The sequence below is a fragment of the Macaca mulatta genome, chromosome 16 (assembly GCF_049350105.2).
Source record: "Macaca mulatta isolate MMU2019108-1 chromosome 16, T2T-MMU8v2.0, whole genome shotgun sequence".
Lineage (NCBI taxonomy): Eukaryota > Metazoa > Chordata > Mammalia > Primates > Cercopithecidae > Macaca > Macaca mulatta.
The window spans coordinates 77217164-77244110 of record NC_133421.1 but is presented as its reverse complement, the minus strand read 5'-3'; the positions used below and the strand labels follow the sequence as shown (position 1 = coordinate 77244110).

At 44.2% G+C, this 26947-nt stretch overlaps 1 protein-coding gene across 1 annotated transcript in view; it reads right to left on the bottom strand.

Annotated features, from left to right (window-relative positions):
• Positions 1-26947, bottom strand: part of PITPNC1 (phosphatidylinositol transfer protein cytoplasmic 1) — a 284988-nt gene that overhangs the window by 199617 nt on the left and 58424 nt on the right. The gene's annotated exons all lie outside the window — the stretch shown is intronic.

The window sequence follows — 26947 nt, the reverse complement described above, 5'->3', positions numbered from 1 at the left end:
CCGGGCATGGTGGCTTATGCCTTTAATCCCAGCAACTCAGGAGGCCAAGACAGAAGGATCAGTTGAACCCAGGAGTTTAAGGCCAGGCTGGGCAACATAGCAGAACCCTGTCTCTAAAAATAAATAAATACATAAATAAAGGCTTCTAGAAAGGTGAGATGGCAGTGTATATCAGAATTGAGAATGTAGCTCTTTTGGAACAGCAATCCCACTTTAGGAATCCAACTTAGGAAAATACACAAGTGCACAAAGACCTAAACAGGCTGGGCATGGTGGCTCAACGCCTGTAATCCCAGCACTTTGGGAGGCCGAGGCAGGCAGACTGCTTGAGTACAGGAGTTTGAGACCAGCCTGGAAAACATGGCAAAACCATGTCTCTACAAAAAATACAAAAATTAGCTGGGCATGGTGGCGCACACCTGTGGTCCCACCTACTCAGGAGGATGAGATGGGAGGTTCGCTTGAGCCTAGGAGGTCAAGGCTGCAGTGAGCCATGATGACATCACTGCGCTCCACCTTGGGCAACAGAGTGAGACCCTGCCTCAAAAAAAACACAAACAAACAAGTTTATGGAGACACAGGTTTATCTTACTTGTAATAGAAAAAAAAAGAACTTCCTAAATGTCCATCATTAAGAGAATAAAGTTTTATTTATCAATTTAATGCACTACTGCTCCACAGAATATGGTACCTAAAAGTGTGCCTGCAGAGGGTGACTTCCATTATAAATTAAGCTTTAATCTCAGCTACTCGGGAGGCTGAGGCTGGGGAATTGGAGGTTGCAGTGAGCCAAGATCATGCCATTGCACTCCAGCCTGGGCAAGAGAATGAGACTCCGTTTCAAAAAAAAAAAAAAACGGCAGGTTTATAATAATATGGCTTGTATGACTACTTATGTAAAAACAAAAACCATAGAGAAGTTTTATTCTCATGTTTATTTATTTATTTTTTTAAAGTCAGGCTCTTACTGTGTTGCCCAGGCTAGAGTGTAGTGGCTATTCACAGGAACAATCATAACTAAAAACAGCCTTGAACTCCCGGGTTCAAACGATCCTCCCGCCTCAGTCTCCCGAGTAGCTGGGACCACAGGCACAGACCACCATGCCTGGTTTTCTCACATTTATAAATGCACAGTATAGGGTTTGAAAGGATAAAATAGCACTTTTTTTCTTTTTTGCTTTTTTTTAACTGTGGTAGGCTCTGCAGAGAAGGGCAGAATTTGGAGGGCTGAAAGAAGGCTTCTTACTCTAAATATATTTGGAATATTTATGTATTCCATTTGAATTTTTAAAACCCACTTTTCCATTTTTGAAATGATGACCCTCAACCTTCTCATTTCTATTCCAAGTAGAAATAATTCTGCTAACTTTCTGTGATCACACTAGTTCTTTTCAATCACCACGTATGAGTCTGGGGTTGAAAATCACTGAAGCGCTCCCACGGAGTGAACCCATTCTTTCCAGGATTAATCATACCTCCTGCTCTCAGGAGGGTTAAACCAGAGTGAACAGTGAGTGCTTTCCATATTTCTCAAGAGTGGAACTGTGATAATTCCATAGTAAACATGGAGAGGCTAGGACTCAAGACTGGGGTAATTGTCATTATCAGTGCACTCAACATAGCACAGGTTTTACTAAGACAAGCAATAACCTTTAGATGACTCAACTCAAAGGGAGCCATGCACGGCCTTAAATGCCTCTTGAAACTAGTTAAAAAGCTGCATATTGGATAATGTAGTTAGAAGACTAAAACTATTTTTCACATAATTTACATGAGGGAATAACTGCCTGCAAGAATTTGTAGTTAAAGTAAAGAATAGGAGGAAATGAAGGTAACAGGGAAAGCGGCATGTCTCCATCACGGAAGCATTTGTTAGAGGAGTCGTATTTTAAAAACTTGTTCTTTTTTTCCCATCTCAAGTTGTGCTCCCCAGCATTTTTTTCCTCTAAGGACAAGTACTATGCTTGGTAGTATTCCAAAAGCACTCTCTATAATTCTAACAACATTTTCTTCTCAGAATTCAATTCCCAGCAATACCAAAAACTCATTTGTATTTTGGAATTTCCAAAATTATAAGCATAAAGAGTCAAAAATAGATAAAAAATGGTCAAATACAGATGAACTTTCCTATATCCAATGACATTTCTACCTTTTAAATGCCAATTAATGGATTAACGCCTTTGGTTTAAAAAACAAAACCTTCTCTATTCATGTCAGCATGACAACATCATAGAGTTAGCTAAATATCCTCTTCCCTTAAGGTGCTTTGTATGTTATGACCATAGCTATATTGGTCAGGATTGGCCAGTTATGCTTGGTAACAAAGAACCTCAACATCTCCACAGCTCATGGAATACTATATAACCACAAAAAGGAATTGAGATCATGTCATTTGCAAGAACATGGATGGAGTTGTAGGCCATTATCCTTAGCAAACTAATGCAGGAACAGAAAACCAAATACTGCATGTTTTTACTTATAAGTGGGAGCTAAATGATGAGAAAATACAGACACAAAGAGGGGAACAACAGACATTGGGGGCCTACTTGATGGTGGAAAGTGGGAGGAAGGAGAGGATCAGAAAAAATATTTGCTGGATACTAGGCCTAGTACTTGGGTGATGAAATAATCTGTACAACAAACCCCTGTGACATGAGTTTACCTGTATAACAAACCTGCACACGTACCCCTGAACCTAAAAGTTTTTTTTAAAAAAGATCTCCATGGCTCAATATTGCCAAAGTTTACTTCTTTTTGTTGTTGTTGCTGTTTTTTCGTTTGTTTCTTTGAGATGAAGTCTCCCTGTGTCATCCAGGCTGAAGCTCAGTGATGCAATCATAGCTCACTGCAGCCTTGACCTCCTGGGCTCAAATGATCCTCCTGCCTCAGCTTCCCCGAGCAGCTGGGACCACGGGCATGCACCACCACGTCTGACTAATTTTTGTATGTTTTGTAGACGGGGTTTTGCCATATTGCCCAGGCTGGTCTTGAACTCCTGGGTTCAAACAATCTGCCCACCTCAGCCTCCCAAATTCCTGGGATTACAGGTGTGAGCCACCGCCCCTGGCCTACGTCTTGCTCCTGCAAGTCAATGGCAGCACCCTGGTCCTTTTGGCACTCCAGGAACTGTACTATCAGAGCAGTCACCATCGCTGAATGTGCTGGCCACCACCAGCAAGCAAAACCACTGGGGATTTAGTTCATTGATAAATCTATAAAAGTTATATCTGAATATCTGTTGCCATTGAAAGAGGTTACAGGGCTGGGCGCAGTGGCTCATGCCTGTAATCCCAGCACTTTGGGAGGCCGAGGCGGGTGGATCACGAGGGCAGGAGTTCAAGACCAGCCTGGCCAAAACAGTGAAACCCTATCTCTACTAAAAATACAAAACTTAGCCGGGCGTGGTGGCAGGTGCCTGGAATCACAGCTACTCAGGAGGCCGAGGCAGAGAATTGCTTGAACCTGGGAGGCGGAGGTTGCAATGAGCCAAGATCACGCCACTGCACTCCAGTCTGGGTAACAGAGCAAGACTACGTCTCAAAAAAAAAAAAAAAAAAAAAAAAAAAAAGAAAAAGGGAAGGAAGGAAGGGAGGGAGTTACACATATTGTTAGCGGAAAAAAGCAATTGATAAGAAATGTGTACCATAAGATCTCATTTTAGTACCATATGTATCATATAATAAGCTCCCACTGGAAGGTCAGCTCTGCAAGGACAGGGGATGGTTTGTCTGTTTTATTCATGCCCTATCCCAGGGGACTGGCACATAACAGGCATTCAATACACACTCGTTGACTGCAGAAATAAAATGTATGGGAAGAAAGGTTTGTATATGCAATGTATATATGCAAATATATTCAACAGTAGTTAACTGTGGGTGTCAGGTTTGTGGTTATTTTCTCAATAACCTGTTGTTGTGGACCTGAATTTTTCTCATTCTGCAAGGAAGACAAATTGCTTTTGTATTGGGAAAAAGACGGCTCATCAGTCACAATGATGGCTAGGTTGCTACCACCCCACCCATCTCAGGTCTGGAGGGAAAACAGTCCTACGAGGTACCATCACCACATTTTCCTACCCTTTCCACTATTTCGAAGGTCAAAGCCACCCTCCCCCATTTCCAGAAAGATCTTGAGGCATCAGGCAAATCCGAAGCAGCACAGTTTCTTTAGACAGCTGGGGACCCTGGGTTTCAATCTAGTCTTATCTGCTGTACCAGCACTATTTCCACTCACTTATCAAAGCAGAATATTTAGAAATGCTGCATATCATTTGGTTGCATCCTAAGTTATGGAGCATAGAGCTTAAAAGCTGGGAATGAGAATTAAAACTGGAGCTCCTAAAAGACTGCAAATTTATTTCTGAGTCTCGAGATGGAGGATACGACAGCTGTGCCATTCATCATTCCAATGATGGGTTAAGAATATTTAAAATTCACAGTCAGTAGCCCAGCCTCTCTGATTCCCAGAAACTGGTGTGCTTTCACGCCTGCCCAGCCCTGTAATGGGCTCTTCTGAGACATGGAATATTCCTGATTGTGATCTAAGGAAGGAACTTGCTCCAAGAAAACCCTGCGTTCAACATTTGGACCTTATAAAATACCCACGTTAAAGAATGGTTACTGAATCCAACATTGGATTCTCCATTTCACATACAGATTCCAAATAGGATGAGGTGTTTAAAAAATTAATTGGAAAACTGGCAATAGCTACTGAAGCTGAACACACAGATAGCCTATGACCCAGGAATTCAGCTCCTGAGAATGTAACTCACAAAACTGCCCCCTTATATTCACCAGAAAGGCACGAAACAGAATTTGTAACAGTCCTGTTTGTAGTAGCCCCAAACTCAAATGCCCCCGATAGGAGAAGAATAAATAAATCCTGGCATATTTACACCATGGAACACTACAACTATGCAGCAGTGAGAATCATCAAACACACAACAGGATAAACACACCTCACAGAGTGTGGAGGGGAAGAAATCTGACACAGAAGACGACGCACATGTTCAAAGGCCATGCAACCTGTCCCTGGTATTAGAAATCAGGGCGGTGGCTGCCCTGGGGTGGCATGAAAACAGGAATGAGGCTTGAAGGGGAGCTTCCAGGGTTTTGGTAACATTCTGCTTCTTCATCTAGGTGTGACGATTTTATTCGTTTTCTTATCAAATCACCACAAACTTGGTGGCTTCACACAACAGAGTTTATTCTCTCACAGTTCTGGAAGCCAGAAAAAAGAAATCAAGGTGTCAGCACGGCCAGGCTCCCTCCAAAGGCACGAGGGGACCATCCATTTGTTGCCTCTTTTGGTTTCTGGTGGCTCAGCTCTTCCTTGCAGCTACAGCGCCCTAATCCCTGCCTTCTGCTTCACATGTTTGCTTCTTGTGTGTCTGTGTCTTCTCCTCTTCTGTCTCTTGTAAGGACACTTGCCATTGGATTTAGGGTCCACTTAGGTAATCCAGAATGATCTCACCTCAAGATCCTTGATTGAATTATGTCTGCAAAGGTCTCCTTCCAAATAAGATCATATTCACAGGCTCTGGGGGATATTTAAGGGACCACCCTTCAACTCACTACAGTGACTCGGGTGTAAGATTGTACCCAGGGATGCATGCATGAACTTTTCTGACTGTATGTCTTATATCCATAAGGATTTTTTTAAAGTAGTTTACAACTTCTCAGAAATATATTTGTTATTCACCATAAGGCATCTTGCATGTAATCTTTTCAAAAAAATAAAAAAAAAGGAAGACCACACGTGATTGCTGGCATTTCATTGGCAAAATGCCAGCAGAGTTTTTGGCTTCTTCCAACACCCCACCTCATTTCTGATCTTACTAAAATGTGCAGAAACCTCACAGCAACTTATACTTTTGGGTTTTTTTGTTGGTTGGTTTCGTCGTCGTTTTGAGGCAGGGTCTCACTCTGTCACCCAGGCTGGAGTGCAGTAGTGTGATCACAGCTCACTGCAGTCTTGAATTCCTGGGCTCAGGCCATCTTCCCACCTCAACCTCCCAAGTAGCTAGGACTACAGTCATGCCATGCCCGGGTAATTTTATCTTTTCGCAGAAACGAAGTCTCACTATGTTGCCGGAGCTGGTCTTAGACGCCTGGCCTCAAGTGATCCTCCTGCCCGGGGTGTATGTTTTCATTATCTGATTTCCCACCACTAACAAAAGCGGTGAGATCCCTTAACAAATTACAAGCCAGAGACCGTCAGCGTGTGTGTGCTCTGTGCCACATCAGCTCAGAAAACCAGGCTATAATTTTAGACAGATGTTCATGAACTTGGGGAGGATTCCTGATGTACAGACTTGGTGCCTCCAACCCTGGACAGCAGGGAAGCAGCAGTGTTCTGCACCCAGATGACCCAGAAAGCATTTCTTAATGAACGGCCCGGCGTGATGACTCATGCTGGCTCCCACATCTGGCAGATCTGGGTTACATCACACACGGTCCTCAGTGTCCTGCGGGTTCCTGGGAACGCGCTGCCCAGAGTCAAGTGCACCAGATGCAGCAGCCGGCTGCGTTCACACGCCTCTCTGCGTCATCCTGATGGCCACACGCTATGGGGCTGGCTCCAGCTCCAGGCTCCAGAGGCTGAGCCGACTGTGAGGAAGTCACCTCCCTCTCACTTTCCCATGGGCTTAAGAAGAAGTCACCATGGAAGTAAACCCTCGTGCCCAGGGCAGGACTGCATTCTTTGTTTCTCTACACTAATAGCCCCTGGCATCAAAATTCCACTGCATTAGCTGTGTTAATCTAGAAAGCAAAACAAAACAAAACAAAACCTAAGCCATTCACATTCCTTGAATAGAATCAGAGGAGGAGAGAAGTAAGTATAAAGTTTGAAAGAATCCCAAGAAGAAATGTTGATATAAACAGCTCTTGGCATCAGGTGGATGGTGTCAGGGAAGTTACTATTTTCGTGGGGACAGAGGCTCTGACGTTCAGCTCCACTGGACCCAGAGTCCTGTGCTATGTTCTCTCATGACTGACAAAGCCCCCAGCTCATGTCTTCCTGGGCACAACACTCCTGCTTTCTTATTCACTACGGATCCTTTGAGATTTTTATTTTGTATCCTTTTATTTACTGATCAGAGCTGCCCTGAAGGCTGCTTCTGGGACACCAGCCATTCCCAGCAGTCCCCTGCCTACGGGGAGGCTCTTCTTCCCCAGGCTCATTATTGTTAGAACAGGATGGGTTCACACCCGGGGGCTCTCTCTCCAAGCCTCCTCACTCCCCATCAGTTCCACCTGTTCATTCAGAGGCGTGGCATGTCAGAGCTAGAAGGGACAATTTTTTTTAATCATTAATTTCATTCTTTTATCTGGTTTGCCAATCTATGTCCTAATTTTAAAACCAAGATTAAGAAAAAAAAAACAAAAAAACAACAACAACAAAACACCAACAACAAACTGAGATCCTGACAAGTTAAATAATTCATCATCCCTGGTTAGATAATAACACACACACACACACAAGAGTATGACCCAGGTCTCCTCATTCTTAGCTCCAAAATTACATAATGCATCCTCATTCCTCATTCTTAGCTCCAAAATTACATAATGCATCCTTGTTAATTAAAACACACACACACACACACACACATACACACACACACACACAGAAAAGCCTGTTTCCAAATCTTTAAACCTTGGGCTGAGATGTACAAATCTGCAGATATGCTCCAAAGAAATAACCTGGCTGGTTGTGGTGGCTCACACCCGCAATCCCAGCACTTTGGGAGGCCGAGGGAGATGGATGACTTGAGGTTCAAGACCAGCCTGGCCAACATGGTGAAACTTCGTCTTTACTAAAAATACAAAAATTAGTGGGGCGTGGTGGCGCATACCTGTAGTACCAGCTACTCGGGAGGCTAAGGTGGGAAGATTGCTAGAACCTGGCAGCAAGAGGTTTCAGCGAGCCAAGATCCTACCACTGCACTCCAGCCCGGGATAGAGCAAGACTCCATTTCAAATAAAAAAAGAAACAACCAAAAAGACAACAGACAGCATGAAAGGGATTGAGAAAAGGTTCGGGTTCAGTAATTCACTTGGGTGCTACGGAACCCTGACTGCATATTAGACTCACCTGGAAGCTTTCAGAAGTCCCCATGCTGAGGCCAGGACTCAAACCAATGAAATCAGAATCTCTAGAGGTGAGGTCTGGACATCAGTAAGCCACAAAGTGAATCCCATGAGCAGCTAACATGAAGCATCATTGATTTACCAGACTTCAGGCTACCATAACTGTATAGTGACCACAATCTTTGTCACCCAAGGAAGAAAAGGAGAAGGAAGGAGTCATTTATAGGCCATGATCTTCAGTTCATTCTGAGATCCTCTCTGTGCTTCTGGGGGTTCCTCAGATGTAGGGTCAAACTGAGAAGGTCTACACTGCTGATCTCACTCTGGAACAGGGTCACCCTTCCCTACCACACCTGTGGGGACAAAGGCCTATGGGCTGTACCTGGAGGCAAAAGGAGATGGTGCAAACAATCCAGCCCCGTACTCCTAGAGTGGCTCTCCCAAGTTCTCAAGATACTTTTCTTTTTTAAAAAAGGAGTCTGTTACCATATGACCCAGCAATTCCAATTCTGGGAATGTACCCCAAAGAACAGAAAGCAGAGGCTCAAACAGGTATTTGTATAACCTTGTCCATGGCAGTACTATTCACAATAGCCAAAAGGTAGAAACAACCCAAGTGTCCATCCACGGAGGGATGGATGAACAAAATGTGGTATATCCATACAATGGAATATTATTCACTCCTGAAAAGGAAGGAAATTCTGACACACACTACCACATAGATGCACCTTGAGGATATTACACTAAGTGAAATAAGCCAGATAGATACACAAGGACAAATACAGTGTGATTCTACTTATGTGAGTACCTAGAGTAGTCAAATTCAGAGACAGAAAGCGGCTCTGAAATTCAGAGATGGGTGGCTGCCAGGGGCTGCCAGGAGGGGAGCAGGCAGTTACCATGGAACAGGCAGAGTTTCAAGACACAAAGCGTTCTGCAGATGGATAGTGGTGATGCTGGCACAACAACAGGAATGCACTTAATAACACAGAACTGTACATTTAAAAATGGTTAAGATGGTAAATTTTGTTATATGTCTTTTATCTCCATTTGGAAAAGTAAACAAAAGAGAGAGCCCGCGTGTGGCCCTACCCTCGTTTGCTCAGGCATTGATGAAGGTGATTGAGGACAGAATTTCAAAGGTGAATGTGTCATCTGTAAAACACAGCACACACCAGGCCCCTGGGCTCTGTTCTGGCTGACTCCACCAGTTACAGAGCCTTGCAACTCCCCCGGGGCACAGTGAGGGCTGTCTGGCAGGCCTCTGGGTTCACATTATATAACAACCGAGCTGCCAGCTTCCAAGCAACACGAGGTGAATTCCGAAGCGCTCCACGCCTGGGATGAGCCAAGTGTTGATTAATTCCCAAATAACTTTATCGTGGGGACTTTTTCTAATTCCCAAATGCAGTGATGCCGCTTATTTGTCAGTTGAGAAATCTCTGGGTTTTTCTGTGATGGGTTGACTCAACGTATTTTTAAAGAGGAACTTACCTTTCATCTTTCCTTTCCTTTTTGCTTAGTATTCTAAGGGCAAAGAAAAACTTTAGCAAGGAGAAAATCCCACCAGCAACAGCTCTTTTGAGCTGCTCAGTAATCCAAACCTTTCAAGTAAGCTTTCTCCTTTACTGACACTTCTGTGACAGACGGCGAAGAAAAAATCATAGCTTCTCTCTGATCAGCGGTCCTAACCCTTTTCTTCAATCAGCAGTCCGTGATGATCCTATACGGGGGATAAGATGCGAAGACATCTCCTGGGAGAAATTACTTAGGCCCTGGAGGCTGATCCCAAAACCCAAGTGTGTGAACTCTGGCTGTGCATCTAAATAAACACATCCTGCTCCCCCACCATCAGACCACTGGCCCCCAGAACAGGACTTACACTTGGCCTAGAAAGCCTGCTCTGATGATTCACCAAGAAGCCCAAAGTTTGGCAGCTGGAAAAATTTAAACTTTCCCCTTTCTTAAAGTTTACAAATTAATAGTCCCTGAGAAGTCAATCATTCAACAGAAATTGGATTAAGCACCTTTCACTCGGGCATCCTACTGAGCTCAGATGGATACAGAGAAACACTCGCTTGTTTCTTCGAAATAAAATTTTGCAAAATAAATTTCTGTAAATCTGAGCAATAACAAAAAGGAGACCGGGTGTGATGGCTCATGCCTGTAACTCCAGCACTTTGGGAAGCCGAGGTGGGTGGATCGTTTGAGGCCAGGAGTTCGCGACCAGCCTGGCCAACATGGTGAAACCCGATCTCTACTAAAAATACAAAAATTACCCAGGCGTGGTGGTGAGTGCCTATAATCCCAGCTACTCAGGAGGCTGTGGCAGGAGAATTGCTTGAACCTGGGGTGCGGAGGTTGCAGTGAGCCGAGATCGTGCCACTGCACTTCCGCCTGGGTGACAAAGCGAGAACCTGTCAAAAATAAACAAAAACGGGAAGTGGTTGGGGTGGTCTAACATAAAAATGGTGTGATTTGTTTGTAATGAACTTCTAACCAGTACTCATATTTTATGTTACTGGTTTTCTTTTTCATGTAGCTACATAAAGATGAATTCCACAGTACACTTTAAGACAGAGTCTTGCTCTGTTGCCCAGGCTGGAGTGCAGTGGCACAATCTCAGCTCACTGCAACCTCCGCCTCAGCCTCAGCCTCCTGCCTCAGCCTCCCAAGTAGCTGGGGTTACAGACATGCACTACCACGCCCGGCTAATTTTTGTATTTTCGGTAGAGACGGGGTTTCACCATGTCTGGCTTTAATGCAGAACATGCCACTCTGGGGACTCCAGGAGATGTCCTGAAAGGCAGGAGAGGAGAGAGGAAGAGGTTTCCTGGATGCTCCTAACTGCCTGTTCTCACCGCTCCAAATACATAGACACTTTTCGGTCAACCACAATCCTCATTATGTGTCTAGATTCAAAATGACACCTCTCTGCCTCCCTGCCACCCTCACATCTGTCTCATTTGCTTGTCCCTGGATAAAAAGGAGAAGACCTCCTTGATTATAACTATCACTCATGCTTTGTGATTTCTACAAGGCTGTCTGTAGTCCATGGAATTCTGGAACCATAGAACATATGGACAGCAGTATCCCAGCTGTACTTTGCTACCATCTCAGATCAATGCCATCTTCTCATTAGGATTTGTGGGCAGACACAAGCTTAGCAAAACTACATACAGACTTGCCATAGGAAGAAGAGGTGTATCTTTCTACATTACTCATTAAAGGCAGGCTAAGCATCAGATGTAATATAATAGCCTATTCCTTCCTTTGCCCATAGCAAGATTTCAACTCATGAAAACACCACCATCAATATATATTGAGTGTTCATTATATATATAGCTCAAGAGTAAGATAATACACTCTATTTCAAAACACTGCCAAAACTCCGAGAACATTTTTTGGCACATTTAAACAGCAGAATGACCATAAATTATGTAAAGGGAGAATTTTCTGAGTACATGTCAGGAAAAAATAAAATAAAAACCTCTAGCTGAAGAATTTAGTGCTTAATAACTCTCATGCTAAAGTTTCAGTTTAATCAATTGTGACTTTTGATATTTTATTTAATGCATCTAAGGAGCATCACCAAAAGAAATTTTAATATTATTGCTTCTAAATTCAATTAGAATGCTTACATTTTTATGTTAGAGTAACAGTTGCAGGGCCATTCTTTAATACACAAGTTATTAAATCCCACAGTCCCTTAATCCACATTGCAGACTAATCTAATGCATTTAAGCCGCCCCCAGAAGACAGCCTTCAGCTTGTGGCTCATACGGTGTGATAGCTTTTGCTCTTTTTTTTGACCGAAGAAGTCATTTTTTTTTCCTCTTGACATCTTAAGAGTCATCCTTAATAATGTTTTTCTGTAGTTCCAATGTCTCTTAACTCCTGATGTTACAGACTAAATTGGCAAGTCAGTTGTTCTTCCATATAAATACCTAACTAATTGGCCGAGTGCGGCCGCTGACACCAGTAATCCCGGCACTTTGGGAGGCTGAGGTGGGTGAATAGAGACCAGCTTGGCCAACCTGGTGAGACCTCGTCTCTACTAAAAATAATTAGCCAGGGGTGGTGGTGAGTGCCTGTAATCCCAGGTACTCAGGAGGCTGAGGTAGGAGAATCGCCTGAATCCGGGAGGCGGAGGTTGCAGTGAGCCGAGATCACACAACTGCCTGGGTGACAAAGCGAGACTCCGTCAAAAAACAAAAAACAAAAAACAAAAAACAACACCTAACTAATGATGACTCTCAGTACACAATTCTAGCTCATGGCCTAGCAGATACCCTAGTGTAAAATTCACAAATCCAGAATGAAAATGTTAGCATCTATGCCTTCCAGCATGCTCCATGCTTTTCCCACTGCGCTCATGGTAAATGCTCCCCACGGCATCACCACCAGGAACCAGACATGTGCACACAAATGTATATGAAGACAGTATAGCCAAGTGGTTAAGAGGGAGGACCCTGTGGCTACACTGCCCAGGTTCAAATCCTGGCTCTACCTCTCCTTACTAACCTCAGGGAAGTCACTTGACCTTTCTGAGTTTTCCATTTCCCTATTTGTAAGATGGAAATGCTAGTTGTAACCAACTTTCTTGGCACAATGATCAAGAGTCAAAATAAATCAATATTTTACACTGGTTTTCGAAGTTTTTTTTTTTTTTTTTTTTTTTTTGAGATGGAGTCTTGCTCTGTCGCCCAGGCTAGAGTGCAGTGGTGTGATCTCAGCTCACTGCAACCTCCACTTCCCAGGTTCAAGCGATTCCCCTACCTCAGTCTCCCAAGTAGCTGGGATTATAGGCACATGCCATCACACCCAGCTAATTTTTATATTTTTAGTAGAGTCTGGGTTTCGCCATGTTGACCAGGCTGGTCTCGAACTCCTGAACTCAAGTGATCTGCCCACCTCGGCCTCCCAAAGTGTTGGGATTACAGGTGTGAACCACTGTGCTCGACTGAAGTTTTCATGAAAATCTTTACTCTGATTTCTTAGCGGATTGGATAAACATTTTCACAGGTCCAGACCAACTGGCAAAGTTAAAAGTCAGCAAGTTCTAAGTTAGGGCTCCACTGCCTTAAATAGTTTTCAGAACAAGGTCAGATGTAAATTAACAACGACAGAAGCCCTGAGAGAATTATACAAGCTTATGTGGTGACTGAGCTAGAGATGAATGATTTGATGTGAAGTCAAGATGGTTCCAATTTGGAATAACAAAACCTTTCAACAGAGGCTTATGATTTTAATCTGGAAAAAGTTGGCTATAAATGATCTCAAGCTTAACAGAAATCTAATCAGGCAAAGTCAGAGAGTAGGAATCAACGATGGCTCTCTGAGCTGGGTCTTATGCACATCTCACAGGCAAGAAAATGGAATGAAGAAAAGGGTTAACAGGCCGGCTGCGGTGGCTCGCCCCTATAATCCCAGTACTTTGGGAGGCCAAGGCAGGCGGATCACCCGAGGTCGGGAGTTCAAGACCAGCCTGACCAACATGGAGAAACCCTGTCTCTACTATAAATACAAAATAAGCCAGGTGTGGTGGTGCATGCCTGTAATCCCAGCTACTTGGGAGGCGGAGGCAGGAGAATCACTTGAACCTGGGAAGTGGAGGTTGTGGTGAGCCGAGATCGCGCCACTGCACTCCAGCCTGGGCAACAAGAGCAAAACTCCGTCTCAAAAAAAAAAAAAAAAAAAAAGAAAGAAAGAAAAGAAAAGGTTTAACAAGGCTGAAGGGAGAATGGTTATTGCATGACAACCAACAGTGCTGGCTGCGTTATGAAACTTCCTCCTCTTCAGGCGTAAACAAAGCTGCATTTTGAAAATTAAGAACTATATATTTTTCAGGTAGAAAAACTTAAGTGTGGAGTTACCAAGTCCCCCCAGAGCTTGAAGACTACCAATCCAAGTCATTGGTACTTCAATAGAAGCTTCCCACACTGCTCTCAGATAGGAGGGTGAATGATACATAGATAGGCAGATGGATTTACAGTCTTTGAAATCAATAAACCTACAGGCCAGCAAACATTTTCCAAAACACTGTAACGATTAAACCAGAATCACACCCCAGAGTGGCAATGCATCTTCATGTTGATCAAACAAGGGTAAGAAATGTATTCTAAAAGATGGTATTGCTTTTCAGTGCTTTGACCACTTTACAATAAGGAGGAAATATTTTATTTTTGTTGTCACCATGAAAATCCAACTCTCAGAACTCTGAGGCGAGGTAAACCAATAAAAACAAGTTAACAATTCTTTATCTGGACACCAGGATTACTCGTACTTTTGGAAGAAGTAAAACTATTTGTGTTTTGTGACATTTTAGGGTAGCACGACCTCCCTTTACAACACAGAGAGGTTTTGGCTGTGAAACTTCCTTATAAAATTGGCTGTAAGTTCAAATTCTGCCCCAAATGAGTTTCTTATTAATATGAATCGAGAAACGTCCCTCATGATCTCTGCAGCTGTTCTGCAAACAAAGCATCCAGAATGGACCTGGGGTCTAAAGATGGCTCTGTCACTCCCAGTTCATCCCAGGCTAAATTCATCACTCCTGCAGATCAGGAGCTGTGAAAGAGTATCTACCAGAAGTTCCCTTTGATGGTAGGAAGCAAGGCGGGTGACTACCACTGGCATAATATGAAGAGCGAGGCCTACTGTGGTACAGGGCAGCAGGGCAGAGGACTGAGTCAGACCCATGGTTCCTAGTTTTGTCACAAACGAAGCAGGTGACCCCAGCAACTAGCCTGACCTCTTTGCATTGCAGTTCCTCATCTGTCAAAGCAGGCAACTGGATCATCCAATTTCTTAAAGTTCTTCCCAGATGTAAAAATCATTATTTCTAGAATAAGCACAATTTGAAAAACAGCAGTTTTCAAATCTGGGCCTTATTTGCAATAATTCATGCCTTATGGGGCTTCCGAAACCAGATTTTCCCGAAAAGATCACCAAAGCACCAAATGGTTCCTATGGTCTCCCTTCAAACATTTTGTTGCATCTCATGGAATAGCAGGGAAATACCAAATGTGAATTCCAACATGTTTTAAGGGACTACATTCAGGGTAGGTTAAAGAAGAGATCAAAATCTACCGCTTGACTTTGCGAGGTTTTGTGCATAAAACAACGTATTTTGGGGTTCTACTAACTTAAACTCCAGAGTTGAAGAATCTGATTCAAGGCAAAAGATTTGCAAAATTTGATCGTATTGTGAAGGAGGTAATGTATTATATGATTACCATTAATCTATTAAAGACAGAAACATTCCTATCCAAGGTTGGTTTGCCTTCCAAATAAGCCTAGAAACACCCTACTCAAGATAACCATACTAAAAAGCTTTAAAACCATATTTTTTAAAAATTATTTACAAGATAATTTTTACATTATCAAGTCGAGTTTTCTTTAAGTTGTAGCTCTTCCAAGATATCTTACGTTAAAGATCATATGCATTTCACAAAGAATTACAATAAATGACAGCTAACGGAAGACCAATTAGAGTCTTAAATTACTGTTAAGTCAGTCAGTAGGAAAATATGATTCAGTTCCTCTGGGTTGTAAAGGGAGGTCATGCTACCCTAAAATGTCACAAAACACAAATAGTTTTACTTCTTCCAAAAGTACAAGTAATCCTGGTAGCTCAACGAAGCAGAATTGCAAGCCTTTCAATTTATCTAAGCCTTATTCCATGACCCTAGCCAATTCGCTCCTCTGCACTGATCTGAACAGTCTCTGGCCTTTTGCATATACTACTTCGAATTGTTACTGGTCCAGTTTCTCAATCAGACTGTAAATCCCTGGAAGGCAGTGTCCAAATTTTATACCTTTCCTTTTTTTTTTTTTTTTTAATTCTTCAAATTGCTTCAGAGTACACATCTTCTGTATGATTAATTCCAAAAGGAAATGCCCTCTGAAGACATCTAATCAAAACTCAACTTCCTTTTTAAATTTATTTTTATTTTTATTTTAAGGGTAATAAATTTAGCAGCAGCCGGGCGTGGTAGCTCATGCCTGTAATCCCACTTTGGGAGGCCAAGTTGGGGGAATCACTTGAGCCCAGGAGTTTGAGACCCACCTGGGCAACAAAGCAAGACCTCTTCTCTAAAAAAATTTAAAAATAAATCAATAAGCCGGGCGCGGTGGCTCAAGCCTGTAATCCCAGCACTTTGGGAGGCTGAGACGGGCGGATCACGAGGTCAGGAGATCGAGACCATCCTGGCTAACACGGTGAAACCCCGTCTCTACTAAAAAAAAAATACAAAAAACTAGCCGGGCAAGGTGGCGGCGCCTGTAGTCCCAGCTACTCGGGAGGCTGAGGCAGGAGAATGGCGGAACCCGGGAGGCGGAGCTTGCAGTGAGCTGAGATCCGGCCACTGCACTCCAGCCTGGGCGACTGAGCGAGACTCCGTCTCAAAAAAAAAAAAAAAAAAAATCAATAAATAAATTTAGCAGAGACTGAAAGTTGTCCCAGCAAAATTCCTCTTCTCCTTTCTCTATAGCACTGCGCTATTGCTGGTCACATAAATGCCTGTAAGGATTTTGTTCCCAGCCTGCTGGCAGTCGGGTATGGCCATGTGCCCATGTCCCTGCTAAGGACTGGGAGCAGGAGTGATATGGGCCACTTTTGGACCAGGGCCTTGAGACAGCGAGTCATGCCTCTTCCGTACCCATGTTTCCTTCTCATGACAGCAGCCAGACTTCACTCTTTAGAAGATAACAAGGCAGGCCAAGTCTCGCTCTGTCACCCAGGCTGGAGGTGCAGTGGCACGATCTCGGCTCACTGCAACCTCCGCCTCCTGGGTTCAAGCGATTCTCCCGCCTCAGCCTCCCGGGTAGCTGGGAATACAGGCGTGTATCACTGTACCCAGCTAATTTTTGTATTTTTTGTAGAGATGGGGTTTTGCCATGTTGGCCAGGCTGGTCTCAAACTCCTGATGTCAGGTGATCCACCCACCTCAGCCTCCCAAATTGCTGGGATTACAGGCATGGGCCACCGTACCCGGCCTGAGATTTATTTCTTTAAGTCACAATATTGTTAGATCTCTTGTTACAGCAGCTTAACCTTCTACCCATTTGTGCTTAGTTCCAAGAAGAGGTATGGCATTCTATGAGAAAGAAAGTCATATTAACTGAGATTCATAACATAATGATGGCAAAATACGTGAGACAGAAGAAAAGTCATGCTGGATCCTACTACCCCTAAATAACCACTATTCATATTTTGGGGGTAATTCCTTCTAGACTTTTCCCTATGCCTACAAAAAAAAAAAATACATATATTTTCCTACAGAAATAAGCCATATCAGTTTATAGACTCTCTCACTTAATATCATCTTTCATTTAATATGTTGACATTTCTCCAGATCAAAAACACATATATATCATTGTAGTAGCGATATAATATTTCATTGCTTGGATCTACCAGAATTTATCTAACCAGTCTTTCATTGTTGGACGTTTAAGTTGTCTCCTTGCAAAAACTCTGTCATAAACAGCACTGCAGAGAACATTCTTATACATAAACCTTTACATATCTGTCAAATTATTTTTCTTCTAGGTCTCTATTCTTAACATATCCTTGCAAACAAAGATGTTCCCTCTTTCTGGGCACCTGTATTAAGTCATTCTGTCTGAGAGATATTTACAAGGCTACATTCATTAATTATATTTTTGGATGAATTCCCATTCATGTTTCATCATCGTTAGACAACCTGGAAATCAAATAAGGTTCCAGCTCTCCAAGTCAGCAACAGGATGGGTCAATGACTCCCTAAGCAGTGGTATCAGGCAGACTCCCTCTTAGACAATGCCATCCTGGTTATTAACATGCACAAAAGGGGAAGCAGTAGTGAAACTTGTTGCCTGCTGACAAACCTTGATCTACATCTGTGTTGCCAATTACTTGTTCAACAAACCTGTTACTTTTTTGGAAATAATAAATAATTCAGGGGAAGTCATTTTGAATCCGCTGACATCTGTTGCTTGTAAGACTCTGAATTATTCATCAGTGAGCATAAACAGTATTAATTAAAGAAAAGTACTGAGGCAGACCATTGAAATAGAAATGAACATTGCAGAAGAAAATGCCTTTACTCAGAACACATTTCACATGTCATTGACAAATATCTCAAAGAACATGCCAGTCCTTAGAACCTAAAGGAACTGTACGTTTAGAAATCAGACAGCAGAATATCATGATAAGCCTTATTTTTATGTTTCCAATTTTATTTTTTTCTTCCCTTCAGAAAAAAAATCATAATCTTTGATTTGGTCTGTTTCAAGCATTCTACCCGTTTGTCCTTTGTTCCAAGAAGCCGTATGGCATTCTGTGAGAAAGAAAGTCTTATTAATTGAGATTCAAAAGAATCACAAGAATAAGTGTCAGGAATCAAGTCATCAAATGCTCATTTGTAAACTGAGATTTAGACATATTAATGGCAGATTCCCGCCCAAATTAAAGATAGCTCAATCTAGCTAATGATTTATTTCCATGACAACTTTGGCACTTCCTTTTGACAAAGCACTGTCTCGTGTTAAAGCAGAAAAGGGGGAAAACCTATGGCCTGACTGCCTGTTCCTCATGGGCACCTGCTGGCTCATCATCTAATTCTTCCCCTTGTCTGTCTCTACTGAAGTGTGTGTGGTAGGGGGAAAGTGTGAACATCACGGAAGTGTGTTAAAGAGTTAACAAAGCATGGTTGGTAAACAAAGGCCTCAAAAAGGCAGGGAGGCAGTGGCTCATACCTGTCTGCTCAGGTACTAGAAAACACGGACCTCTCAGGAAAGGTAGGGTTGGGGAGCTGCTAGTTAAATATAGGCGGTGATTTGGATTGAGACATTTTCAGAGAAATCTGTTTCTTTGTGAGGCTCTGGTGAATTGCTCAGTAACGATTGCTCGACACAGAGGTAACCTGGCCTGCGCTCTCCACTCTGTGCTGGTACCAACTGCTGGGGTTGCTGTGGGCAACAGAGGAGAACAGAGAGGCTGGAGAAGGAAGAAATACATATATATATTTAAAACACAAGATTGAAGAAAGTCGCAGGCCCAGTTTGGGGTTCTTTCAAAACCTCTGAATTCAGAGGAATGAGCACTGGCAAAGTCTTCTTGCTAGTGGCAACTAATGAATAGCTTCTGTGCATATAATTAGCACTGCATCCAGTCTCCCCAGGTCAGATCCTCAGAGACCTCCCAAGGCTTGCAGGAAAACAGCCAGAGACCCTTTCTCAGTGACATCCTTTCAAGGGATTTCACCAACGGGGACAAGCCTCCCTTGTTTTTTCAAAGTTTGGTCTGTTGTTGTTTTTCTTTGGGGGAGGAAGGTTGGAAGAGATACAGGAGGTGGCAGAAGGGACCTTGGAGAAGAGGAGAAATAAAAGGGGAGCCAGCTCTGCCTGTCTCAGAATGGTCTTTCATCAAAGGGGGTTTGTTGTTGAAAACAGCAGAGAAGGGATGAACAAGCAGCCAAGGCTCTCGGTTTCCCGAAAAGAGGTTGAACAGGGACTGCTGTGTCTCTTTTAGGCGCTACCCAAAATGAAAGTACAGATTTAGAAAAGATCAGACTGGCTCTCATATAGCACTGGATTTTAAGAAATGAACTAAAAAAGATCTCTTTTCAAAAGACAACGGACGGCCTTTGCTGGTGAAGAGTGTTGCCCAGATAGGAGCTCCTCAACTGAAACTCAAGTCAGCAGGGATGAAGCCTGTTTCTAACACCAAAGGCTGCTCAGAGGCCCACATAGCCTTCATTTCATTCCAATATTCCAAATCCAACATCGACTGAGTGCCTTCTATTTCAGAAAGGAAAAAAGAGGAAAAGGCACTGCCTCCCAGTTTTCCAATACAAGCAGGGTCTCTGAGCTAGAGGCAGTGTGAGAGAACCGTAGGGGCTGAACTAAACAAGTTGAACCTCTCATCCTCAGGGAAGCCAGCAGTGACATGCCATCACTCTCAACAGGAAGGACCCAGAGGCAGCCCACAGGCCTGATTTGGTGACTATATTATGACACACCCAGAAATTAAGGGCTGTGGAACACTCAGCTGGCCATGAGCAAGACTTTTTTCTGGGGTGGGGGCAGTTCTGGACTCTCTAATGGCTTCAACCTGGAGGCACATGGAACCCTCAGGGTAGAGGGAAGCCCAGGGCCCTCGATGGAGGCCACTCAACCTAGGCTTGAGTGCTGTCTGAATGGTAAAAATCAAACAGGCCTGGTGCAGTGGCTCATGCCTGTAATCTGTAATCCCAGTATTTTGGGGGGCCGAGGTAGGAGGATCACTTGAGGCCAGGAGTTCAAGATCAGCCTGGGCAACATAGCAAGACCCTGTGTCTACAAAAAAAAATTTTCAAATGAGATGGGCAAGCTGGGCACGGTGGTTCACACCTGTAATCCCAGCACTTTGGGAGGCCGAGGTGGGTGGATCACTTGAGGTCAGGAGTTCGAGACCAGTTTAATCAACATAGTGAAACCCCATCTCTAATAAAAATACAAAATTAGCTGGTGTGGTGGTGCATGCCTATAATCCCAGCTACTTGGGAGGCTGAGGCAGGAGAATTGCTTGAACCCGGGAGGCGGAGGTTACAGTGAGTGAAGATCGTGCCATTGCACTCCAGCCTGGGCAATAAGAGCGAAACTCCATCTCAAAAAAAAAAAAAAAAAAAAAATAGCTGGGTGTGTTGGCACACACCTATAGTCTCAGGTACTTGGAAGGCTGAGACAGGAGGGTCCCTTGAACCCAGTAGGTAGAGGCTGCAGTGAGCTGTGATCATGCCACTGCACTCCAGCCCTGGGTGACAGAGACCCTGTCTCATAAATAAATAAATAAGACATCCTCCAGACACCAGTGGATAGCGCTTTATGTCTGATCTCAAAAGTAACACTCAGAGTTTCCAAACTTCGCCATGCACGGGAATCATCTGAGAACCTTTTGCAATGTAGGTTCTGATTCAGAGGGTCTTGGGTGGGGTCTGAGATTCTACATTTCTAACAAGCTCCCAGGGGATGCTGATCCGGCTGGTTCATGGACCACACCCCGAGGAGAAGCGCTTCAACCCCAGGCAGCAGGTTAGAATCACAGCCCAGGACCCAGCCCTGGCCGGGCCCAGTTAAATCCATGTATCTGGTCAGGCACAGTGGCTCACGCCTGTAATCCCAGAATTTGGGAGGCGGAGGTGGGAGTATTGCTTGAGCCCAGGAATTCAAGACCAGCCTGGGCAACATGGTGAGACCCCATCTCTAAAAATAAATAAACAAATAAAAATTTAAAAAATGAATCTGTATATCTGAGACTGAAGTCAACCACTAAGATTTTTTTGTTTCCCAGGTGATTCTTACATGCATCCAGAATTGAGAACCCACTGGCTGAACTAATTCCAGCTCGTGCTATCAAGCAGACACATGGACCTAAGAAATTTAGTCTCTAGGTCAGGTGTGGCGGCTCACGCTTTTAATCCTAGCACTTTGGGAGGCCAAGGCGAGTGAATTACCTGAGGTCAGGAGTTCAAGAACAGCCTGGCCAACATGGGGAAATCCCATCTCCACTAAAAATACAAAAATTTGCCAGGCATGGTGGTGCATGCCTGTAAACCCAGCTACTCAGGAGGCTGAGGCAGGGGAATCACTTGAACCCGGGGGTTGGGGGGAGGGTATGGGGCGGAGGCTGTAGTGAGCGGAGATCGCGCCACTGCACTCCAGCCTGGGTGAGAGAGTGAGACTCCATCTCAAAAAAAAAAAAAGAAATTTAGTCTCTAGGAATCTGTTTCGTCATCAGCAATGTGGGGATGTGTTGGTATAAATGGATTGGTATCAAGACAAATTTCATCTTTGAAAGCACTTTGAAAGAGGATAGAATATAATAGTTGTTTTGCATGATATTGTCTTAGCTTCTTTGATTAGAGTGAGGAGTTAATATTCTCCCTCAATATTAAATTCCACAAATAAGGACGCATGCTAGCTCTGTGGGAGACACTGGGTCTTTTTAGGTTACAGACCGCTCTGTTGCTCTGTTAACTTCCCACAGCCCAATTCCTTAACTGACAGTGGACTGAGAAATGGATTGGACGTCCCAATGGCATCCTAGCCAGAACCTTGAAAAATTCTCCTAAAATTATTTCAACTATGGATTCCTGGCACCGTCTGATTACTGATGCACAATCTACAAAGCAAACATGCATTCCCTCCCCTTCCAGTCCTCCCTAATCCTTCCAATCCTATCCTCCCAGGTGGTAACAAGGTTCTCTGCTGCCAACTTTCAACTTTCTGTGCAATAAACAAAGCTCCCTCGCAGCAAAGGGCATCAGTTCTGCCAGCCACCAACAGATGGCATCAGCGGCTGTACAAGGTCGTCGCAGCCTCTGCCTTGGCCTTGTTCCTTCACTGTCAAGTTCGCTGTTTGAAATGGCAGTGTCTTGTTAAAAACGTATGGAAGGTGAACGAAAATTAGGCCCCAGTGCAAGCGTCTTTGGGCAGTCAAATGAGAGTTGTAAAGGAACAAGAGTCCCGAACACCCCAGGCTGTTTTATGAAACTTGACCAACAACCAGTGTTGTACCCAGCTCGGTAGGCGTCACGTTGGATTTAGAACAAATGGGCTTTCAGAAATTAACCTATGAGAAGAGCTGCCGTGTCCCCAACTGTCACAACAACCAAGTTGCTTCCCACGGCCCACACAGAAACCGCACAGAGAGCAAAACACCCCTCCACCACGAGGAAGGCTAGAACCACAGCAACCCTTTTCAGAACCAAAGACCCTCTGCAAACCAGAACTCCATTTCCTCTTGATTCATCTGGGCTATGTGCTAAAAGGACCATCCGCTATTCACACGAAAACAGGGCCCTCCCTTATCCACAGCGTCAACATTGAGTGTTCACACTAAAGCAGCTGAGCTCTTTCTGCAGAAAATTAATAGGCGAATGCCATCATCTTAGTCTTTCAAAGTAATGATCAAGAATCCCATGGGCTGGATGCAGTGGCTCATGCCTATAATCCCAACACTTTGGGAGGCTGAGGTAGGAGGACTGCTTGAGCCCAAGAGTTTGAGACCAGCCTGAGCAAATAGTGAGATCCCCTCTCTTAAAAAAAAAAAAAAAATGAGGCCGGGCGCGGTGGCTCAAGCCTGTAATCCCAGCACTTTGGGAGGCCGAGGCGGGCGGATCACTAGGTCAGGAGATCGAGACCATCCTGGCTAACAGGGTGAAACCCCGTCTCTACTAAAAAATACAAAAAAAGCTAGCCGGGCGACGTGGCGGGCGCCTGTAGTCCCAGCTACTCGGGAGGCTGAGGCAGGAGAATGGCGTAAACCCGGGAGGCGGAGCTTGCAGTGAGCTGAGATCCGGCCACTGCACTCCAGCCCGGGGACAGAGCGAGACTCCGTCTCAAAAAAAAAAAAAAAAAAAAAAAAAAAAAAAAAAAAAAAATCAGCTGGGCATGGTGGTGTGCACCTGCAGTCCTAGCTTCTCAGGAGGCTGAGGTGGGAGGATTGTTTGAGCCTGGGAGGTCAAGGCTGCAGTGAGCTGTGGATCACACCACTGCACTCCAGCCTTGGCAACAGAAGGAGACAAAAAAAAAAAAAAGAAAAGAAAGAAAAAGAAAAAGAAGAATCCTGCGGATTGCCAGAATTGTGTGTGTTAATTTTAGATCCGTGGTTCTCAGCATGGGGCGATTTTGTTCCTCAGGGGATATTTGACACTGCCTGGAGGCATTTGGGTGGTCACTGCTGGGGGAACGGGAGAGGGCACTAAAGCATCTAGAGGGTAGAGGCCATGGAAGCTGCGACACAGCCTGAAATGCACAAGACAGCTCCCACAACAATGAATTATCTGCTCCAAATGTCGGCAGGGCCAAGGTTGAGAAACGTTATTCTAGAGGCCAGGAATTTTGGCCAGGACAATTAAAATTCCAAAAGTCAACTTCCCATTGTCGTCACAGAAAACATTTTGACGATGGAGAAGACAAAAGCTAATTAGTGGGAACTCCTTCAACTTCTCCCTCCTGACATGGAAATCGACCCTCCCAAACTTCCTTCTTACCCGTTTGTGAGAACAGGGTGTCCCTCATTTTTGCCAAGGCCCCACCTCTGGATCTCCTTCTCACTGACCTCCCTGGGAACTTCGCCCATCCACCGCCCACTCCTCCCCAGCATCTATGCTCCTCCTTTCCACACCTCCCGCTACCTGGCTCACAGTTAAGCTGACTTAAAATAGGCCGTTTTCCCATCTTAAAAACATCTCTCACCCAGAGAATAAAATAAATACTTGTGAGTCCATACTGATATAAATAAATGACAGGATAAATAAATACATAGAGAAGAAACAAATCTCCCTTACAGAAGAATTCCATGTAATAAAGGCAGAAGGCATGGGAGAATAGAAAATCACCAGGAGAACATCACAGTAATAACAGCTGCAGGCAGGGTCCACTGAGGAATGTTAAGTTCATGGGCAAACTTTAAGGGGAAACAGGATATCTGCATAGGCTCAACGCATCCCTCCAAAAACATTTATTAGCCAGGTGAGGCGGCATGCACCTGTAATGCCTGCTACTCTGGAGGGTGAGGTATGAGTAGCACATGAGCTCAGGAGTTCAAGGCCAGCCTGGGAAACATAACAAGACCCCATCTCTAAAAAATATTAAAAAGCAGGTCAGGGCTGGGCGAGGTGGCTCGTGCCTGTAATCCCAGCACTTTGCGAGGCCGAGGCGGGCGGATCAGGAGGTCAAGAGATCGAGACCATCCTGGCTAACATGGTGAAACTCCGTTTCTACTTAAAAAATACAAAAAAATTAGCCGGGTGTAGTGGCAGGCGCCTGTAGTCCCAGCTACTCGGGAGGCTGAGGCAGTAGAATGGTGTGAACCCAGGAGGCAGAGCTTGCAGTGAGCTGAGATCACATCACTGCACTCCAGCCTGGGCAACAGAGCCAGATTCGTCTTAAAAAAAAAAAAAAAAAAAAAGCAGGCCAGGTACAGTGGCTCACACCTGTAAATCCCAGCACTCTGGGAGGCCAAGGTGGGTGGATCGCTTGAGTCCAGGAGTTCAAGACCAGCCTGGGCAACATAGTGAGACTCCATCTCTAAAAATAAGAATAATTTTTAAAATTATAAAAATATTAATTGGCCAGCTGTGATGGCTCACACCTGTAATCCCAGCACTTTGGGAGGCCAAGGCGGATGGATCACCTGAGGTCAGGAGATCGAGACCATCCTGGCTAACATGGTGAAACCCCATCTCGGCCGGGCGCGGTGGCTCACGCCTGTAATCCCAGCACTTTGGGAGGCCGAGACGGGCGGATCACGAGGTCAGGAGATCGAGACCATCCTGGCTAACACGGTGAAACCCCGTCTCTACTAAAAAATACAAAAAAAAAACTAGCCGGGCGAGGTGGCGGGCGCCTATGGTCCCAGCTACTCGGGAGGCTGAGGCAGGAGAATGGCGTGAACCCGGGAGGCGGAGCTTGCAGTGAGCTGAGATCCGGCCACCGCACTCCAGCCTGGGTGACAGAGCGAGACTCCGTCTCAAAAAAAAAAAAAAAAAAAAAAAAGAAACCCCATCTCTACTAAAAATACAAAAAGTTAGCCAGGTATGTTGGCGGGTGCCTGTAGTCCCAGCTACTCGGGAGGCCGAGGCAGGAGACTGGCATGAACCCGGGAGGCAGAGCTTGCAGTGTGCCAAGATCATGCCACTGCACTCCAGCCTGGGCGACAGAGAGAGACTCTGACTCAAAACAAATAAATAAATACATAAATACATTAATTATGGTGCTGGTTTTAGTATATGTCCACAAATTCTTTGATACTCCTCCCTCTAGGAGGCGGGGCCTAATCTCCCTTCCCTGAGTGTCGATCAGATTTAGTGACTCACTTCTAATGTACAGACTGCAAGCTTGTCCAACCCATGGCCCACAGGCCACATGTGGCCCAGGACAGCTTTGAATGCAGCCCAATACAAATTTGTAAACTTTCTTAAAACATGAGATTTATGTACAGACTCTTTTTTTTTTTTGAGACCGAGTCTTGCTCTGTCACCTAGGTTGGAGTGCAATGGCGCGATCTCGGCTCACTGCAAACTCCACCTCCCAGGTTCACGCCATTCTCCTGCCTCAGCCTCCCGAGTAGCTGGGACTACAGGCGCCCGCCACCACGCCTGGCTAATTTTTTGTATTTTTAGTAGAGACAGGGTTTCACTGTGTCAGCCAGGATGGTCTCCATCTCCTGACCTCATGACCCGCCTGCCTTGGCCTCCCAAAGTGCTGGGATTACAGGTGTGAGTCACTGCGCCCGGCCGATTGAAGGACATTCTACAAAATACTCGACCAGCCCACTTCATAAGTGTCAAAGTCATAAAAAAACAAGGAAAGACAGAGAAATTGACATAGATGGAAAGTGACTGTTACGATATAATAATTAACTGCAACATTATATCCTGATTAAATACTGGAACAGAAAAAGGACATTAGTGGAAAAACTGGTGAAATCTGAAGGAAGGCTGGAGTTTAGTTAATACAACTGTGCCCATGTTAATTTCTGAGTTTTGATAAATGTATCATAATTAGTATAACATTGGGGGAAGATGGATGAAGAAGACTATGGGGGGTTCTCTGGATTTGCAATTCTTCTGTAAATCTAAAATCAACTTTAAATAAATCAGGTTGACATCATATACCCCCTAAAGTTAACTTTAGATTTACAGAAAAATTGCAAATCCAGAGAGAGGGAGGATTTAAAATAAAATAAAATAAAATAAAAAGTTTAAAAGTAAAAAAATATCTCAAATGAAGACACAGGTCCACACAAGGACTTGTATGTGAACGTTCATTGTAACTTTACTCAAAATCATCCAAAACTGGAAATAACCCAAATGTCCATCAACTAG